An 18,094-nucleotide genomic window follows, 5' to 3' on the forward strand; every position below is an offset into this window, starting at 1 on the left:
CTCAACAATGAAGACGCTGTTTACATCCGGTACCCCACGGATGGCAGTCTCTTCAATCTGAGGTGCCTGCAAGCTCACACCAAGACACAAGAGCAACTTGTCTGTGAACTACTCTTTGCAGACGATGCCGCTTTAGTTGCCCATTCAGAGTCAGCTCTTCAGCGCTTGATGTCCTGTTTTGCGGAAACTGCCAAAATGTTTGGCCTGGAAGTCAGCCTGAAGAAAACTGAGGTCCTCCATCACCCAGCTCCCCACCATGACTACCAGCCCTCCCCACATCTCCATCGGGCACACAAAACTCAAAACTGTCAACCAGTTTACCTATCTCGGCTGCACCATTTCATCTGATGCAAGGATCGACAACGAGATAGACAACAGACTCGCCAAGGCAAATAGCGCCTTTGGAAGACTACACAAAAGAGTCTGGAAAAACAACCAACTGAAAAACCTCACAAAGATTAGCGTATACAGAGCCCTTGTCATACCCACACTCCTGTTCAGCTCCGAATCATGGGTCCTCTACTGGCATCACCTACGGCTTCTAAAACGCTTCCACCAGCGTTGTCTCCGCTCCATCCTCAACATTCATTGGAGCGACTTCATCACCAACATTGAAGTACTCGAGATGGCAGAGGCCGACAGCATCGAATCCACGCTGCTGAAGATCCAACTGCGCTGGGTAGGTCACGTCTCCAGAATGAAGGACCATCGCCTTCCCAAGATCGTGTTATATGGCGAGCTCTCCACTGGCCACTGAGACAGAGGTGCACCAAAGAAGAGGTACAAGGACTGCCTAAAGAAATCTCTTGGTGCCTGCCACATTGACCACCGCCAGTGGGCTGATATCGCCTCAAACCGTGCATCTTGGCGCCTCACAGTTTGGCGGGCAGCAACCTCCTTTGAAGAAGACCGCAGAGCCCACCTCACTGACAAAAGACAAAGGAGGAAAAACCCAACACCCAACCCCAACCAACCAATTTTCCCTTGCAACCGCTGCAACCGTGTCTGCCTGTCCTAGATCGGACTTGTCAGCCACAAACAAGCCTGCAGCTGACGTGGACATTACCCCTCCATTAATCTTCGTCCGCGAAGCCAAGCCAAAGAAAAAAAAGAAGAAAAGTAAAGGAGGGTAAATATGCATACTTGGGAAATCTACTTTGTTGATATATAGTCAGGATAGACTGTGATCTCCCTTGTCTTCATTCATGTGTTTTCCACTGTGAGCAGCAAAGCCTTCAGGCAGTGAGTGGGGACAGAAGCCCTGCCAAATTTTAAATTAACTCCACACTAGCCACTTTACTGGTTGCTGAACATCTGGGTAGCAGGAAAGGAGATCTCTCTTCTGCTTGCTGAGTTGTATTAATTTTTTTTCAATAGTTCATGCATTTGCATGTAAAAGTCTCCTTTATATTTGGGCAGCTTCACTTCTAGCTGTAAAATATAGTGATATTATGTTCCATTGAATACCAGACAAATTTTACATTTTATGAATACTTAAAACATTTTGTAAAAAGGCACAGATTTGAGAGAACAATGTGCAGAAGTCTGTAAAACTAGTGAGCAATGTTCTCAATCACAATTTACACTCACATTGGCGAGTAAGGACAGTTTCTAACGCATAGACAAAGATCAGTGACTTCTCTGCTGAGGAATGTAGATGTAACAAAAAATATCTCTAGGTTTTCCACACCCAGTTGATCAGGCCAGGATTACCTTGGGAACACAGTATCTTCTGCCTTGAATAAATCCGATTCCAAACTCAAGTATTTGTTTTTCAACTTCAGATCACATTAGAACAAGTATATTTAGTTCAAACTAGAGCAAAGTGATTTTCTAAAACAGAAGTCACTGAAAAAAAATCAAAATTATACCCTTTTGTATGATAACTGGGACACTTGAAGTCCACAACTCTTCTTCAAATAGGAACTTGTCTAATGATCAACTGAGCACATCAGCTGGCACATGCTTTGACATCTCCCCCGACAGACCCACTTAATACCTGAGTAGCACAAAAAGGATGCGAGTTTTTGGAGATAAGGTTCCAATTAACCTTTTGCCTGTATCACTGTTAACATAGAACTGAGAACATTATAGTACAGGCCATTCAGCCCACGATGTTATGTCAATCTACTCCACAACAATCTAATCCTTCCCTTCCTCACACCCTTAACCCTCTATTTTTCTTGCATCGTGTGCCTAGCTAAGAATCTTTTGACTGCCTTGATTATACCATCCTCCAATGCCACCACCCCTGGCAATGCATTCCAGGCTCCAACCACTCTCTGTTCTTTGTAATGCTCCACTCATTTTTGATTCCTAGTGGAAACTGCCTTGACAACCAGCACAGTTGACTGAGTTGGGCCCAGTCTTGTTCCCTACAAAGCCAGCATTCTGATGGAAACCAGCACCAGTGTTTCAGCACTGGGTCATTTCCACTGAATAAGTGGGACATTAGGTCAGGTTCATATTGAGAGCGCAGCTACTCCAAGTAGGTCAGAAAATTTTTTGAATCTTTTGAGACTTTGAATGCAGAAGAAAAGGAAATAAATTAGTGCACATGGTATGTTGGATTTAATTATCTGTCTGTGGGCAAATTCCACCAATCTGTTGTATCTGAAGTTAATTACACTTAAATTAAGCAATGAGCTGGAACATTTAAAGAGCCAGAAAGAGGCTTTTAAAATAATTGTTTGATTTTGGAACAATCTGACCAAATTGACCATGTTCGGCTGGCTTCCATGTTTGTCCATAGTTGTTCTAATGAACATTCAAGGAGTTGAAATTTGAATGTCAGCGTACAAACAGAAAGCACCTTAAGGGGAACCAACAGATGTTCAATAGTTTTCTGATAGCTGTTAAGAGAGCCAAGCCTGAACTTCCAGCCATCTTTAATGTTCCTCTGTTCCAGACTTCTTCTTTCTGTTGGGAGCTGTCTAGCATATCATGAAGCTTGTGTCACTCCAAAGCAGCTCTGCATGCTTACATTACACAGATTACAGAGAGTGGAATTGGACGCAAACAGCCGTATCACCATAGAGCACGACAGCACAGAACCAGGCTCTTCAGTTGGTCTGTGGTGAGCTATTATTCCATCTAGTCCCATTAACCTGCACCCATATAACCATATAACCATATAACCATTTACAGCACAGAACAGGCCAGTTTGGCCCTACTAGTCCATGCCGTAACAAATTCCCATCCTCCTAGTCCCACTGACCAGCACCCGGTCCATACCCCTCCAGTCCTCTCCTCTCCATGTAACTATCCAGTCTTTCCTTAAATGTAGCCAATGATCCCGCCTTAACCACGTCTGCCGGAAGCTCATTCCACTTCCTTCTATACCCCTCCAATCCATGCACTTATCCAAATTTCTCTTATATTTCAAAATTGAGCCCTGTTCATTACTTCAGCTGGCAGCTTGTTCTACACTCTCTGTGTGAAGTTCCCCCTTATGTTCTTTACCAAAATGTTCTAATCTTCTGCTGCAATGTCACTTTCAAGGGAAAAAGGACTGATTGCTGTTACTTCTTAGAACCATCGAACCATAGAAACACATGAGCAGAGAAACAGGGCCTTCAGCCCTTCCGGTCTGTGCAAACTAGTTTTCTAGTGACCTCCACCCTGACCTTATCCCACCATCCCCTCCTATCCATGAACCTGTTCAAATGTCAAAATTGAGCCAGTGTTTACCAATTCAGCTTGCAGTTCGATCCCCACTCCCATCACCCTCTATGTGAAGATGTTCTCTCTAATGTTCCCTTTAAATTTTTCCCCTTTTGCCCTTAAATCTCACCCTCTCGTTTTTTATCTTGCCTAACCTCAGTGGAAAAAGCTGCTTGCATTTATTCTATCTATACCCATCATAATTTTGTATACCGCCATCAAATCTCCCCTCATACTTCTATGTTCCAGGGAATAACGCCCAAACCAGTTTAACCTTTCCCTGTAACTTTGTCCCTGAAATCCAGGTAACAGGCCAGTAAATCTCCTCAGCAGTCTTTCAATCTTATTAATATCCTTCCTGTAAATAATTAACCAAAATTGAATACAATACTCCAACTTTGGTCTCACCAATGTCTTGTACAACTTCACCAGAAAATCCCAGCTCCTATACTCTAATTATGAAGGGATGAGGCAGGAACTAGCGAGAGTAAATTGGAAACAGATGTTTAAGGCACAGAAGTAATTTGGAGGAAGTTTAGGGACCACATGTGCAAGGTTCAGGATAGGTTTGTCTCACTGGGACAAGGAAAAACATGGTAAGAAAAGGGAACTCTGGCTGACAAAACAGGTGAAGAAATTAGTCAAGAGGAAGAAGGAAGCATATGTTAGATATAGGAAACAGGAAACAGAAAGGGCTCATGAGAAAAATAAGGTAGCCAGGAAGGAGCTTAGGTGAGCTCAAAGAGGGCATGAGAAGGCCTTGGCATATAGGATTAAGGAGAACACCAAAGCGTTCTATGCATATGTAAAGAACAGAAGGATGATGAGTAAGAAGGTGGGGCCACTAAAGGATAAAGGAGGCAACATATGCCTGGAGGTGGAGGAGGTTGGAGAGGGCCTAAATGAATACTTTGCTTCAGTATTTCCAGGAGAAAAGGAACTTGATCAGGGTGAGGTCAAAATGGAACAGGCCTGTGTGCTGGACAATGTGGAGCTTAAGCAAGAGAAAGTATCAGATCTTAAAAACATCAAGATTTAAAAGTCTCCAGGTCCAGACGCGATATACCCCGGCTTGCTGTGGGAAGTGAGAGAAGAGATAACTGGGCAGTTGCTATGAACTTTGAATCCTCTTTGGCTGTAGGAGAGGTGCTGTAGGATTGGAGAATGACAAATGTAGTCCTCTTGTTTATAAAAGGCAATAGGGAGAATCCTGGGAATTATCAACCGATGAGTCTTACGTCAGTGGTGTGCAGACTATTGGAGAGGATTCTGAAGGATAAGATCTATGAGGATTTCGAGAAGTACAGTCTACTCAAGGATAGTCAGAATGGCTTTGTGAAGAGAAGATAGCGTCTCACAAGTCTAAGTGAGTTTTCTGAGGAGGTAACAAAAGAAATTGATGAAGGTTGGGTGATAGATGTGATCTACGTGGATTTTAGCAAGGCATTTAACAATGTCCCCCATGAGAGACTCATCCAGAAAGTCATGAGGAATGGGATCAGTGAGCCTTGGTTGTGTGGATAAAAAATTGGTTTGTAGGAAGAAAGCAGGGAGTAGTAGTGGAAGGAAAGTATTCTTTCTGGAGGTCAGTGACGAGTGGACCCCTGCTCTTTGTGATTTTTATACATGACCTGGATAACGAGGCAGAAGGATAGGTGAATAAGTTTGCGGATGACATGAAGGTTGCAGGAGTTGTAAATGGAGCTGTAGGTTGTTGAAGGTTACCAGAAGATATACACAGGATGCAGAGTTGGGCAGAAAAGTGGCAGATGGAGTTCAATCTGGAGAAGTGTGAGATGATGCATTTTGGAAGGACAAGCCAGAAGGCTGAGTACAGGGTTAATGGTCAGTTACTTAAGAGTATGGATGAACAAAGACACCATGGGATTCAAATCTATACATCTCTCAAGGTTGCCGCACAGGTTGATAGGATAGTTAAGAAGGCCTATGGGATGCTGCTCTTCATTAATAGGGGGATTGAGTTCAGGAGTAGAGAAGTCATATTGCAACTCTACAAATCTTTGGTAAGACCACACTTAGAATATTGCATTCTGTTCTGGCCACCTCATTATAGGAAGGATGTGGAAACTATGGAGAGGGTGCAGAGAAGATTTACCAGGATGTTGCCTGAATTGGGAAGCAAGTCTTATGAGGCAAGGTTAGCAGAGCTGGGACTTTTCTCTTTGGAGCATAGAAGGATGAGAAGAGACTTGACGGAGGTCTAAAAGATTATGAGAGGCATAGATAGGGTGGACAGCCAATACCTGCTTCCCAGGGCAGAATCAGCAAACACTAGAGGACATATGTACAAAGTTAATGGAAAGAAGTTTAGGGGAGAAATTAGGGGTAAGTTTTTTGTTGTTATGGGTGCCTGGAATGCCTGCCGCAGATGATGGTGGAGGCTGAATCATTGGGGGCATTTAAAAGACTCTTGAATAAAAGGAAATAGAGGGTTACATGTTAGGGAGGGTTCAGTACTTTTTTTTAAGTAAGGAATATATGGGACAGCACAACATTGAGGGCTGAAGGGCCTGTTCTGTTCTGTATTAATCTATGTTCTAAATCATAAACCTTCTCCACCATTAGAAGTTGTTACTTTATTCAAATTCCTGTTTATGATGTATATTTCAAGGACATATGTCAACAGACTATTTGAACAAAAGTGTGGTGAAACCAGAGTCAACCCCATATGTAGATGCAAATACTTTCCATCTGTTGCCCCTAGTCCACAATCAGGAGCAGGGAAGTTGGCTGCCCTTTTTTTAATCCTCTAGTCTAGAATTCAAGCTGCATTAGTATGTCTTCCAGAGCAGCAGTGCTTTTGAACACTCAGCTCTAAGGAGTGTTTCTACACTCCCAGATCAGCCAAATGAATTGTCATCTCAGCTTATGTCAGCACTGAATAGCACTGAGCATCAGCCATGTGAGTTTCCTCATCTGCTTGGCTCAGCTGCTCACTGGAGATAATTTGCTCAATGGTCTAATCCTCCTGTACTAATAAAACAGCTGCTCTTACATTTTTCCTAGGGGGTTGTCAGTGAGATATTTTTAATAAACAAAACTGTCCTTATTTCATTTTCTTCCAAACTTGCTCCACATCTTTTTAAAGAAATATGTTAAAGCTAACAAGGACTTTGCATATCTTGCAAATGTCAGAACATCAGGACAGAATAGAGACCCTAAGGATATTCCATTATTGACTGTATATCAAGAAAAGAATGCCAGTTGTATCACATTTATCAAATGACACCAGATCCTGGGTTAAGGTAAAATATTATTTATTCGCAAAGCTGAGATACAGTAAGTGTTCATTGTCCACAAACAATTCCAAAGACTTTCAGGTCACAATGGTCATCACCATGCCAGCATGAAGTGTCATACACTCTTTCTGCCACTCACCTCTTCCAGATTACTTCCTTGCTTTTTTTCTTGATTAGCTTTCAAGATCAGCCATAAAGTCTTTGGATTTAACTAAAGGGTTTGCTTATGCTAAACTTTGTACAAAGACATTTAACCCATTTCCAATTTCATGTTTGTTTTACATTGATTTTGCTATATGAAAAACAATTCTGAGATATTTTTCCCTGGCTTTCTAAGTGCTTACATGCTTGTGGACACAAACCATAGACATCACAGTTGCAAGTATGAAATGAATAGAGTGAATACTCCCAGCTGAAATACTTTTCTGTAAGTTACAAAACCTCTTGACATCATTTAAAATATAGATTATAAATGATGCAGTAAATTCTCAAATGCTTTAAAGTTATTAAAAATGTTGCTTTATCCTTTGCTGAGCAAAATTCTACAACTCTCAGTTTGGACTGAAGAGCAAGCTTTTCTACCCCACTGAGATTAGGAGGGATACAAGCCAGAGGACATGGGTTAAGGGTAAAGGGGAGAAGTTCAGGGGGAACATTAGGAGGAACTTCTTCGCACAGAGAGTGGTGGGAGTATGGAGTGAGCTGCCAGCTGAAATAGTGAATGTGGACTCAATTTTAACATTTAAGAAAAAATTGTCCAGGTACATGTTTGGGAGGAGTATGGAAGGGTATGGAATAGGTGGCAATCAGTGGGACTACGCAGAATAATAGTTCAACACAGATTAGAAGGGCTGAAGGCCCTGTTTTCTGTGCTGTAATGTTCGATGATGTAATGTTTCTAGGAGACCTACACCATTAGTTTAACTCCGAGAGAAGCTAGAAACAGAATCAGATACTCATCAGCAATGGCAGAGCTTGCAGGCCATTGCATCCTACAAAGTGAAGCCTAACATCATAAGTAGCTTTGATGCTTTAATCCCCAACAAGCTGAACACCTTTCATGCTCACTAAATTAAATGGTACCAATGAGAATCCCTGAAGATGTTGGCAATCCTGTGATATCTCAGGTCAATGTCAGAACATCATTTGAGAGGGGGACTTGGCAGGGTACTGAAAATCAATGCCAACCAATTAGCTGGAATGTTCATGGACATTTTCATTCTTTCTTTGCTGCAGTATCAGGTTCCCACCTGCTTCAAAGGGCATCAATCATCCCAGTGGCCAAGAAGAGCAGAGGGAGGTGTCTTAGTAACTATCATCCAGTAGCTCTCACATCTTCTGTAATGAAATACAGCTTTACTCATATCTAGGTAAAGGCCTGAATCCACTACAATTCACCTACCACCACATTTGCTCCACAGCAGATGCAGTCTCATTACCTCTCCACTCAGCCCTCAGTACTGTTCAGCAATCTTCAAACCCTGGGCCTCTTGACTTCTCTCTCTAAAACTGGATTCTTGATTTCCTTATCAGAAGACCATGGTCCATGTGAATTGGTAACAACGTCTCCTCCTCACTGACAATCAACACAAACACACCTCAAGGAAGCATGCTGAGGCCATTGCTCTACTCACTCTATACCCATGATTGTGTGGTTAGGCACAATTCAAATGCCATCCATAAATTTACACCATAGTCATCGGTAGAATCACAGACAGCAATGAGGAAGTGTACTGGAGTGAGTTAAATCAGCAAGAAGTGTGGTGTCACAACAACAACCTTCTACTCAATGTCAGCAAAACTAAGGAACTGATTGTGGATTTCAGGAAGGATAAACCAGGAGAATACAAACCAGTCCTCATTGAGCGATTAGTAGGGGAAAGAATAAAGAACTTCAAATTCCTGTGGGTCAACATCATTGCCATCATGAAGAAGGCTTGCCAGAGGCTATACTTCTATAAGAGTTTGAGGTGATTTGGTATGTCATCAAAGACTCTTGCAAATTTCTACAGGTGTACTGTGGAGAGCATTCTGACTGGTTACATCACTAGTATGGAGATGCCAATACACAGGACAGGAAAAGGTTACAGAGGGTTGTGAACTTGGCCAGCGCCATCATGGGCATTAGTCTTCATTCCTTTGAGGACATTTACAAATGGTGGTGTCTCAAGAAAGCAGCCTCTGTCTTCAAGGGGCCTCACCACCCAGGCCATGCCCTCTTCTCACTGCTAGCATCAGGGAGGTGGTACAGGAGCCTGAAGACGAACACAACAGTACAAAAATAGCTTCTCCCCCTCTACCATCAGAGTTCTGAAAGGACAAAGAATCTCACTTTTTCGCGAATTTTTTAAAATTAGTGTCATTATGTAAATTAAATTTATGGTAATTTTTTTCATCTGCAATGCACAACAATGCTGCCTCAAAACAATGCATTTCACAACACATGTTCATGACAATAATTTCTGATTCTGATTCTGAGCTTTACAGCTGAGAATGGAATGTGATGCATTAACCCTTCAGTCAATTCTTCCACCTTTCTGGCTTGCAAAAATTCCAGCACATATTCATTTTTCTGTTTCAATAATTCAAACACTTTTAAATGACAGCTTTCATAGTAAGACAGGCTTGAAAATGGATTTTAATAATTTCTATTCTCAACTCTGTATTTGTGAATTTTATCTCAATGAGTTACTTGTATTCATTGTCATTTTAATAATGTTCCCAGTGGGAATGAGTTCAGTGGGAATGAGTTCAGTGGTGCACACCTCTTGTGTCCCTCCTAAGCCCCCTCCCTTCCTGTCTCTTACCCTGCTGTTACCTTACTAAGGGAAAAAAGGGACAGGAAAGGAAGAAAGCTCAGAAGACATTATTTTGTCTTCAAAAAGGGAGCAAATAAATGCTAGAAAACAGTTCCGAGAGTTGTCTCTTCTTCTACGTCCAATGCCAACCCATTACAAAAGCTTGCAAAGGGATCTGGCCCAACTGGAAAAGTGGGCCAGAAAGTGGCAGATGGAATTTAATGCAGAAAAGTGTGAGGTGTTGCACTTTGAAAGGACAAGCCATGGTAGGACATATACAGTAAATGGTAGGACACTGAGGAGTGTAGAAGAACAAAGGGATCTGGGAATACAGATACATAAGACAGGGTTTTGAACAAAGGTTTGACATCTTGGCCTTCATAAATCAAAGTATAGGAGTTGGGACGTTATGATGAGGTTATACAAGACATTGGTGAGGATAAATTTGGAATTTTGTGTGCAGTTCTGGTCACCTAAGTACAGGAAGGATATTAGTAAGATTGAAAGAATGCAGAGAAGATTACTAGGACATTTCCAGGTTTTCAGGAGGTGAGAAACAGGGAAAGATTAAACAGGCTAGGACTTAATTCCTTGGAGTGTAGAAAGAGGGGAGATTTGATATGAGAGTGTAATGGAGGATTTAGACCAGCTTATGCAAGAAGGGATGCAGTTGAGTTGCATCAGAAGACATAATCTAAATTCCACCATGGGGTCCAGGGCAGTTGAATAGGAAGACATAATCTAATTTACACCATGAGGCCCAGGATGCATGCATATTTAGTAGACACACCTAAATTCCACCATGGGGCCCAGGATGCAGTTGAATCAGAAGACATTATCTAATTTACACTATGGGGCCCAGGGATGCATATGAATCAGTAGACATTATCCAACTTTCACCATGAGGGCCCAGAGATGCAGTTTTCTTTTGTTGGTCGCAGATTGTCAGGGGACCTTGAAATAATTGTATCATTTGTTCAAAGAGATAAGATCTGAAGTAAACAACTTTTGGGTAATATAAGCCATGGTCCCACTGCTGAAGTTTGAGACTCTCTCAGCAAGAAGAAGAACTTCAAGATTCCAACCAACATCCCGGTCTGGGGAGGTGGAGAAGCTGCTACCGGCGCCCAGACAACCTACTACAAGTGTGCAGTCGTCGCCTCGCTTTGGCAGTTGGGACCAATCCAGGCATTGATAAGTATAATTAGGATGGGCTTGCATGTTGTAGTGTGAATTCAGCTTTAGATTTAGTAATAAAGACTTGTATAAACTGAATTGCTCTAGGTGTGTGTGTGTGTGTGTGTGTGTGTGCGTGTGTGTGTGTGTGTGTGTGTGTGTATATGTTTTCTTTCGGTAACTCGAACACTGTGACTAATCTAAAACAACAAAGTGAGAGGTACAAGCTTACCCAGGACAGAGAGGTATAGACATACTTAATGCGAGTAGGCTTTTTCCACTTAGATTAGGTGAAATAAATGCAATAGGACATGGCTTTAGGGTGAACGGAGAAATGTTTAGAGGGAACATTAGGGGGAATTGTTTTACTCAGAGAGTGGTGGGAGTGTGGAATGAACTGCCATCTATCTGACATGGTAAAATGCGGGCTCACTCTTAAGTTTTAAAAATATATTGGATAGATACATGAATGGGAGAGGACTGGAGGGTTAGTGGGACTAGTGGTATGATGATTTTGGCAAAGACTAGAAGGGCCGAATGGACTTTTCAGTGCAGTAGTGTTTTATGATTATGTTAACTTCTTCCACAATGCTATTTCCATGATATTAGAAGTTCTGACAGTTTGTTTAACTGGATTAGTTATACTGCCAGTATCAGTAAGTTATTTATGGTGTAGGCACATCAGTTGCTAGCAATACTGCTTGATTACAATGAGGGACAGTAGCATAATCAGAACACTAAACAAATAAAGTCGTCTAGGGAGTTAGGGACAGACTCAAACTCCTACTTTTTCTGCTGTTGAAAGGAAATTAAAATAGATAATAGAAGTTGCAGAAGCAAAAGATTATGGATGCTGGAAATCAGAGGTAAATTATAAAATAATAACCTGACATCTTAATCTTGTTTCTCTCTCCATAGATGCTCCATAGATCTGCTGAGTATTTCCAATATTTTCTGGAAATGTGTGCTCATTCTTACACATATCCAATGCAGATGCATCCTATTAAACAACTTATATTTAATCATTTTTATTGAATTTTATATATGTGCAACAAAAAGTGTAAGAATTTGCTGTACAGGTACAGAGTAACTAATAATAAACAGACAGACAGAATTCAGTATTCTATCTCTTGTTCCTGCAGAAAAGAAAAGAAAACCAAAACCAAAAGAAAAGACTGACTAACTAATCCTAAATTTATAGCCCCTAAACTAAAAAAAGAAAAAGGGTATAGTACATCGGTGAATTGCCTTATATGTAAATAATAAAGTTCGGGAAGAGACTACAAACACTTTGTAGGTTACATATAAAATAGTTAAATGTTAAACTATTCCATAAAAATGTAACAACTTTATTTGACTGGTGTTAAATTGCATTTTTCTTAACAAGTGCTTCACTAAATATTCTAAATCACGGATACATTTGCCAATTTCATGATATTTGATTTGAAAAGTGGAATTAGATTTTTGTGCAAATGATGGAGATTGATTTTCATTTACCTTCAGCATACTTATGTTGGTAACAGTACCCATCTTCAATGCTAAAGAAAAAGAAAGATGTTCACAACTTTGGTGGATGGTACACTGCAAGAAATACATGCATGACATTGACCACAGTGTAGCCCCTATGTAAGCAGAGATATGATAGACAAAGCTTTGGATTTAATATCTAAGCATTTAATATTGGCTAAGATAACAAAAAAGGATTATTAATGTTTACCTGTAGGAACAATCATGCCCTGGATTTGAATTGAATTGATTGTTTATTGTCATGTGCAAAGATACAGTAAAAAACATGTTAGTGAGCCATCCAGGCAGGTCATCAAAGTGCAACGAGTCGTCAAATAATGCAGGGTACAGTGTTGCAAAGGCAAAAGGCAGGATATAGAAAAAAGGACAGTAAAAATAGTGCAAGGGCATCATCTTTTACTGGTGAAAGCTTCATTTAAGAGTTTTGTAACAGCAGGTTCTTCAATCTGAAGGTTCATGTTTTCAGAACTCAAACATGCTGGGGAAACTCAGCAGGTCACGCATCATCCATTGGAAGTAAAGGGTATCCAGTATTTTGGGCCTGAGCCCTTTGTCAGGAATAAGACATAGGAGCCTATTTAGCCTATCGAGTCAGAATAAAAAGGTGGGGGGAGGTGGGAGGAGGAGAGGAGAGGAGAGGGGGAGGAAGACTGGCTAACAGGTGAAAGGTGGATATAGGTGAGAGGGTAGAAGAGAAAAAATATCTGTAGAGGGAGAGGGCAGAAGGCTAAAAGGAATACTCTCTGATAGGAGAAGGAAGGGCAGAAGGTGGGGAGCTGGAAGAAAGGAGGCAGAGGGTTAAGGAAAGAGATAGACACGGGGAGGGGGTTATCAGAAATTGGGCTGGAGACTACCAATATGGATTCTAAGGTGTTTCTCCTCCAATTTGTGGGGGGCCTCAGTTTGGCAGTACGAGGCTGTGGACAGACATATCGGCATGTATCTGAGAGATCACATGATCATAGTGCTTGAGAGCAGCAGAGATAACAGAGGGGGAGCAGAGAGAAAGGTTTCACAGAATTCCCTTTGAAGAGAGAAGGATAATCTCTTCAGGGTAGGCATTTATTGAAGAGACTCTAGTGAAACAGCTGAATGGATTTAAACAATCGCGTTGTTCTTTTCTGTTTTCAAGCTCATGCATCAACTGCCTTCTAAAGTTTGATGTTTCATCTGAACGTTGCCAAATCCAACTTATCAGAACTTCAATGAGGAATAAACAAGGAACTTGCGCTGATGTTCCTGGGACAGGACAATAAAAAACTCACAATCCAAAGCCATGCTAGTGATTCTATTGAGAAAACAATCACAAAAAGATAAAACGTTGACCAAATAACCTACAATAAGATAGAGGACAGTGGAAGAAAGATGACCAAATAGCTTCTAATAAGACTGAGGACAAGATCAAATGTTTGGCGAACAGTCTGACCTACTAGAAAACTTGTATTCAATGTTAATTTTGAAAGAGTTTAGCAGGAACTTGGAGAGAGGTTTATATAGATGCTGAAACCTCGTCATATTATGACAAGTATATTGATGTATATTTATATATATATATTTTTTTTATGTTTTGTAGGTCACATACAAACACTTTAAAACAGATCTTATTTGAAGTACTGGAGCTCTGCCAATGCTTTCTGCAAGAACTTGAAGAGTGCTCAAGAGACTTCACTAATGGATTATTGTTTATCAAAGGCAACAGATGAGAGATTGTTGGAGCCGCATATTGTCTGCAGGAGAGCTTGCTGTTGTAAGAGGGTCATGTAGTTTTACAAGCAGAGAGAGTCAAATAGGCTTTCTCTCAGTGTGTGTGTGTGTGTGTGTGTGTGTGTGTGTGTGTGTGTGTGTGTGTGTGTGTGTGTGTGTGTGTGTGTGTGTGTGTGTGTGTGTGTGTGTGTATGAGTGTGAGAGAGAAAAGCACAGATGACGTGACAGGGTTTCAGCCAGCAAGAACAGTTGGAACTGAAACAGGACAAGCTGGCAAGAAGCCCCATTTTGAAAGACGGGCTGGTCAAAGCTCTTGTGGTTCGTGCAAGAGGAGAGGACTGGCTATCTAATGTTTCACTTGGAATAAGAGAAACAAAAAGGAATTCTGTGGTGACCTGAAAGAAAGAGGTTATTATCTGGAGAACCCTGAAGGGGCAAGTTTTGTCAGCAAGATACTGGAGTGGTGTTGTGGATGTCCTGGAAAAACAAATCTCTTTCTGAAAACCGACAAGAACCTTCCTGAGCAGTAACCATTTACCTTTCAAGGACCAAAGTCTGGTGAACTTTATACATGTTAAATTCTGTGCACAGTATAAGAATTGCCTGCAACCAGTGAACTTGGAGGAATGAGAAGTGAAATTGGACTGTGAATCAAAGATCTTTTCTGAACTTACACATGAGCTTAGAATTAGAAGGGGGTTAAGTAAGAGTTAAGTTAAAGTGTGATTCTATTTTTATGTTTAAAGATAATTAAAACAACTTTTGTTTAAGTAACCATTTGTCTTGATGAATATCTATTGCTGATGGGTTTTGGGGTCCTCTGGGCTCGTAACAGTGTACACAAGTACAAAGTACAGATAAATTGAAATTCTTATTGCTGCAACCACATTGGTAAATAAGATACACCACTACAATAATGAACACTAAAATAGATTGTAGTTAGGGTTAGAGAAGCACAGGATACTCAAGAGCCTCATAACTTGGGTAAATACTCTCCTTGAACCTGGAGGTGCTGGACTTCAGGCTTCTTTACCTTCTGCCTGAAGGGAGCATTGAGAAGGGGATGTGACCAGGGTGATTGGGGCCCTTGATATTGGCTGCCATCTGAGGCAATGCCTCACATAAATGTTTTCAATGGACAAGGAGGCCATTTAATGGCCGTGATGGACTTGGCTAGAGTTTGCCACTTTCAGCACCCGTCTACATTCCTGTGCCGTCAAGTCTCCCATTTTTGCCTACATGAAATTGTTGGCATCTCCAGCATTGCTGTGAATCCAAGACTTCAATGCCAGACCATTCAGTAAAGTTCCAAAAATAGAATTCATCCAGTGGGGCGATCATAGAAATTTCTAATTTCAGGTGATGGTCCCTCTCTCTTCTTTTGTTCCCCATTCATCCTTTTTGTCCCCTTTCTCACCACCCCCATCCAGATATCCACCCATTCTCACCCCCACTCCTTTATGGTCAACCCCCATCCATCCTCATCTCCCCTCTGGATTCTTCTGCTCTCTCCTCTCCCATCCCCCTTAGTTCCATCTGGTCTCTATACCACATTCACCTTCACTACTCATCAGGTTCCAACACTGTTAGCCTTTGTGTTCCAATCACCTACTCTACCCAGTATGATTCATCAAACTCCACCTGACCCATTGGTTTTACTTGCCTGTCTCTCCCTTTGTCTGACATCTGCTAAATTCTCTGTCATGTTTCTCCTCTACCTGATTCACCAACCTCACATGGAGCCCCTATCTCACCCTCCATATCTGTTTGCTTCATACTGGCTTTTGCCACTCATTTCCTCATTCTTGATAAAGAGTTTCACCTCAAAACATTGACTAATTCTCTCCTATCGATGCTGATTGACCTATTTGCTTCCAGAAGATTGTGTTTAGCTTCAGATTCCATCTGCACCTGCAGCCTCCTGTGTGTCTCCAGAAGTCACGCTGATCACAACTGACCTCTCAGCGAGGAGAATTGAATGTTTAAGAGTTTCCTATTCTTGGTGATTTCACACCAGCCCATCTAGGTTCTGAGCTATTGGTGATAATGGGTCAAGACCATTTTCAGCAACATTTTCAGAAGTTAGATTTAACTTCTTCTTTGAACCTTATCCTTAAACATTTCCACATCATTCACAGTATGATTATATCGCCAGAGCCATTAATCCTCCACTGATGTGAAATAAGAGAAACCCTCCTTACATGAAAAGCTGATATAAGACCATAAACAAATGTTCTGATAAAAGAGATTTCACTTGTAAATTGAACCTTTGCTTTCTCACTGAGAAATAAAAAACTAGAGGACATGGGTGAAAGGTGAAAGGGGAAAAGTTTAAATGGAACATTAGGAGGAACCTCTTCATGCATAGACTGGTGGGAGTGCGGATCGAGCTGCCAGCTGAATTTGTAAGGGCGGGTTCAATTTTGACATTTAAGAAAATTTTGGACAGCCATGTGGATGGGAGGGATGTGGTCCAAGTGCAGGTCAGTGGAACTAGGCTGAATAGTAGCTTGACACAGACTAGAAGGGCCAACGGGCCTGTTTCTGTGCTGCAATGTTCTATGGTTCTAACTGGGCTGCAACAATTAGGGTGCACTGCATGAAAGAGGTGCCGATAGGGGTGGTAAATCAACATGCATTCTTTTGGTTTGGATTGGATGTGCTCAAACATTTTGCATCACCCTATATGTTTTGGGTATCTCCACATTATCCACATGAATCCTGGCATCGAGAATCTCATTATGAGCAAGCCACCAGTCATATTCAGTGATTGTGTTTATAATTTTGCATTTGAATTTATCAGCCATTTATCTTTATTACAAATGTCCCTATTAGTACCAGAACTGGCCCTTTATTAGTTCAAGTACATGAATCAGATCTCCCTTACTTTTTCCTAATGAGTCATACAGATACACAGTCCAGAAATGGGTCCTTCGATCAATACTTCCACATTGGCCTTTTTGGCCACCTACATTAATCCACTTAATTTCATTGGGATTGCATCCTTCTTGTTTATTTTTGTGCAGAAAACAAACCATTGGAGGAACTCAGCAGACTGAAGCAGAATCTGTGTCAGGGAAAGAATAAATATGTTTTGGATGAAGGAGCTGCATCAGGATGCAGAGTCCTGGTTCTTCATCTCAGCCAGAAAGCTTATTTCGCATTCACCTTGCAAGTCTGATATCTTTAGATTCAAGAATAGTATTTTTCTAACAGCTATTGGCTTCTTGAACCTCCTCACACATATTATGTAATGCTACTCCAGGACCAGCAGTGATGTGTTTGTCCCACTGAACCAGGACTTCCCTATTTATCATTTTACATGCATTATCTTCTTTTTCTCTTCTGAGAATTGTGTTAATTTATACTTATTGTCTATGAGGGTGATTTGTTACATTTGTTACCAGTGATCAAATCTTGCTGTCATCATATTTGCAGACTCATGATTACAAAGTTCTACACATGGTCCCAGTGAATTGTTGCTCTACTCATTCCAAAGTAAGCATATATACTTAATAAGATGAAGTGCCAGGAAATGAATACAAAACTCCAAGTGACAATTTGCTGCCACACTAGAAACAAGCTGCTACTCTTGTTCCTGTATGCATTGCAAACTTAACATTCTACATGTTTGCTGTTGACACCGTCAGCACGTTTTGATTGTTACTGAACCAGAGGACTGGGTTTGGACCATCCACAGGGGCCCATTGTCTTTTTCAAAATTATGCTCCCTCCATGGTTGAAAAAAAGTCAAATTGAAGCAAAGAAAAAAGCAATATCATCTCAGTACAGTGAAGCCTAAAAGGGTAAATTAATCTGTTATTTATTTGTGGGCCGATCACGTACAGATTGTTTCCTAATCCAAACTATCAAACACAGAGAGAAAGTCTTGAAATAAGAATGTCAGACTAATGGGTTCAATTTCCAACACAGCTTACGAAGTCTGAACACACTTGCACAGAGAAA

At 41.1% G+C, this 18,094-nt stretch overlaps 1 long non-coding RNA gene across 1 annotated transcript; it reads left to right on the forward strand.

Moving 5' to 3' along the window:
* The first annotated feature begins 849 nt into the window (after nucleotides 1–849).
* On the forward strand, nucleotides 850–14,902 carry LOC138751307 (uncharacterized). The gene is made up of 5 exons (XR_011349811.1): nucleotides 850–1,129; nucleotides 2,909–3,076; nucleotides 7,261–7,350; nucleotides 8,160–10,919; nucleotides 13,998–14,902. It is a non-coding gene; the product is annotated as an uncharacterized lncRNA (long non-coding RNA).
* Nucleotides 14,903–18,094: the final 3,192 nt, after the last annotated feature.

This window comes from Narcine bancroftii, chromosome 1 (genome assembly GCF_036971445.1).
Source record: "Narcine bancroftii isolate sNarBan1 chromosome 1, sNarBan1.hap1, whole genome shotgun sequence".
NCBI classification, from domain to species: domain Eukaryota; kingdom Metazoa; phylum Chordata; class Chondrichthyes; order Torpediniformes; family Narcinidae; genus Narcine; species Narcine bancroftii.